We start from the raw sequence: 3261 nt of genomic DNA, 5'->3' as shown, positions 1-3261 counted from the left end.
TGTGTGTATATGTAATATGTATGTCCATAGTTATATGTGTATGTATGTATGAATGTATATGTGTGTGTTTCCTCAGTAGAAGATTGGTATCTTTGGAGTAAGGATTTTTTTTTGTTTATTTAATTGCATTTTGTCTATGTATACCCTTATGCCTAATAGTGCCTTTCAAGTAGTCTGTATTTAATCAGTATCACTTATTGAACTTAATCTCACATGTAGAGAAATCATCTATATTTTCCCCTATGGCAATAATAAATAGAAATCTCTGCATGTCTTTATCAGAATATCATCCCTGGCATGACATTTTAGGTAAAAAAAAAAAAATTCATCCCAGGAAGCTCCAATTACCATGAATTAGCATCTATAAAGATAAAAGCCTGGTGTTAATGTCATACTTTTTTGGTTGTGGGGAATTTAGCGGATCCCAGTAGTGCTTCCTTGACTTTTACCACAAAAAAACTGCAATCACAATTTCATCTGAAATTGTGCCTGACAGGCCGAGCTTTTGAGAAGCTCTTAGGCCGTTAATTGCCTCCTAGTTATCTACATTCCAAGGCTGCCTGAATGTCATTAGTCACTGCAAAAAAAAAAAAAAAAAGAACTCTGTAAATAATTCAGAGGTTATAGACAATGACCCCTTCACCTCTGCTGATTTATATGATATGCTCATCCTCCATTCCCATGATGATTTCCATGCAAATCCTTGGTTATCAAAGATGCTCAGAAACTGTAATTTTCTTTTGAAATTTTGTGTCATTCGTTTTAAGATAGCCTTCCCCTTCTTCCCCCTCCCCAGACATCATAGCTCCTACAAATAATAGCACATTTGCCCAAGTAGCATAGTACTTTGCGCAAGACAGAACACGTGTGATTTGGGGGGAGTGAGAGCCATATAAGTGTAGCTCCTTTTACATGATATTTTTTTTTTCCTGAAAAACTGCCTGTAAAATGATCTGTTCAATAATTTTAACAAACTATATTTTAATTTTCCAAAACATTATCAGTTGTCTGATCACACTGGCAGTACGTTATAACTGTCTGGCTTTAGTTTTCTTTTTTGTTTTGTCTTTTGTTGTTTTTCTTTGTTTCTTGGGGTTTTTTTGGTTTGTCTTTCCTCTGTCTCTCTCACTTTAAAAATTATCATTCTTCACACTTAAACTAAACACGTCCCTCGTGTCATTCACTGCATTAGGTACTGAGGATGTAAAGATATTAAGAGTAGAAGTTATAGGGCGATCCGCCGCCCCCTCCTCGCCCTCTCCCCTTATCTCCCTCTCCCACTGCTCGCCCTTCCCCTTTTCCCCCTTCCTTGTCCCCTTTCCCTTCCCTCTCACCCTTCCCCTCCTCCTCCCCATCCTTTCTCCTTCCCCCCTTCCCAGGCCTAAACGATGCCGTGGTGGAGACGGCCGAGGAGGACACGGAGCCCACCGAGGCGGGCATCACGGGGCCGTGCCAGGACGTGTTCTCCAAAATGGCCACGTACCTGACAGGAGAGCTGACAGCCACCAGTGAAGATTATAAACTTCTGGAAAATATGAACAAACTCACTAGCTTGAAGTATCTAGAAATGAAAGATATGGCAGTAAACATAAGAAGAAACCTAAAGGACTTAAAGCAGAAACATGCCGCCCGTCAGCCTTATCTGGATCCGATCACTTTAATTAAGGAGCAGGTAGCAGCTCCCCAGCAGGCAGCTTACAAGCTGGATGCATATTCAAAGAAACTAGGAGCAAAGTGCGAGAAGCGAGAAAGGAGATGGAAGAATTCTGTAGCACAAAGACTGAAACTACAAGAATGTTTTAGAAGAAATATGTGGGATGGGACCTTATCGATGGCTTCAGTTCCCAAAAGGGAGCGGTGCTGCTGACCCAAGGACAATCCCAACCCCGCCTCTGGCTGGATGTGTAGCTCTGGCCACCCCTGTTGTTTTCCCCAACCTGTCCCCCTGGAACCTCATCTTAGCGTGTGCTTCCTTGTGTGCCCTGGACCAAGGCTCAGAAATCAGGATCAACCCCGTCTGGAGCAGACACACATGAGAGGCTCTAGGCTCCCGGGCTCCTCCCTTGCCCCACCCCACTCATAACCTGTTCCGCTTAAATAATAAATGCCAACATATGGGGAAAAAAAAAAAAGTACTAATAACATCAAGCCCTCCTTCAATCAGAAGACTGTAAAACTTTGATGGATTTGCATATCATCAATGTGCATACTCTCTAGAGGATACATAATAAAAGAAACCCATGTCTACTTACCCTATGTGATACTTAGCTATAAGATAGTGGAGTGGCCCTTAGGACAAATTGTTCTCATCTCACTATTCCCCTAGAAGATGTCTTCACATACTTGGGGTAGGCATTCCACCAGTAGATTTAAGACCTATCAGCTACCCTCAACTTTGGCTTGTCTGCTGAAATGGTTTTCCTGGAGTGTATTAGCTGTGTATCCTGCAGCTTCTTGGAGCATAAGGTGAAAGTTGGGTGACAAACGCTCACCAAAGTGGGTGACCAGTCCTGGAAAAGACTCAGTAAGCTCTTCTGCTAGAGCAGGAGCCAGGAACCTATGGCCTCAAGGGGACATGTGGCCTTTTAGGTCCCTGGGAGCAGCCTTTTGACTAAATCCAAGTTTTACAGGATTTGTTCTGGGAAATTTGGATTCAGTCAAAGGCCAAACTTGAGGACCTACAGGGTCACAGGCAGCCTCAAGGCTGCAGGTTCCCCACCCCTGTTAGAAGTTCTAGTCCCTGGGGCGGCCAGGTAGCACAGCGAGTAAGAGCACCGGCTCCAGTGTCAGAACAACCTGGAGAACGAATCCCGGCATCAGACACTTAGCACCCACCCAGAAACACCTGGCCATGTAACCTTGAGCAAGTTACTTAACCCTGATTGCTTAATAAAAAAAGTTCTAGTCCCTCTGAACACTTGCTTTGGCAGCACATATGCTAAAATTTAAATGACAGAGAAAATTAGCTTGTCTCCTGTGCAAAAATAACACATAATTTTGTGAAGCTTTCCATATCTGAAAATAATTAGTAGATAAATAAATATAGCTTGATAACTTCAGGAGGTATTATAAAGCTTGTATCACTGTATCACTTGAATAAATCTTAAAAACAGTGGTATCTTGAATATTCTAACATATCTTTTGCAGGACTTACATATGCTCTAAGCACTCCACTGTTTGGGTGCTGTGTATACTATGTAAATTCATTTTTTAAAATGGCTCCATGCTAATTAAATTCAGAAGTTAAAAAAAAAAAGACCT

General features: G+C 42.0%; 1 pseudogene; it reads left to right on the top strand.

The window, feature by feature from the left end:
• The first annotated feature begins 2918 nt into the window (after positions 1–2918).
• Positions 2919–3019, top strand: LOC138174484 (U6 spliceosomal RNA; annotated as a pseudogene).
• The last annotated feature ends 242 nt before the right edge of the window (positions 3020–3261 follow it).

Source organism: Petaurus breviceps, unplaced genomic scaffold (assembly GCF_028583685.1).
Source record: "Petaurus breviceps papuanus isolate PSGF00001 unplaced genomic scaffold, PetGlider_PUasm1.0 688, whole genome shotgun sequence".
Classification (NCBI taxonomy): domain Eukaryota; kingdom Metazoa; phylum Chordata; class Mammalia; order Diprotodontia; family Petauridae; genus Petaurus; species Petaurus breviceps.
Note: the sequence above shows the minus strand (reverse complement) of the source record. Positions and strands in the feature narration are given on the sequence as shown.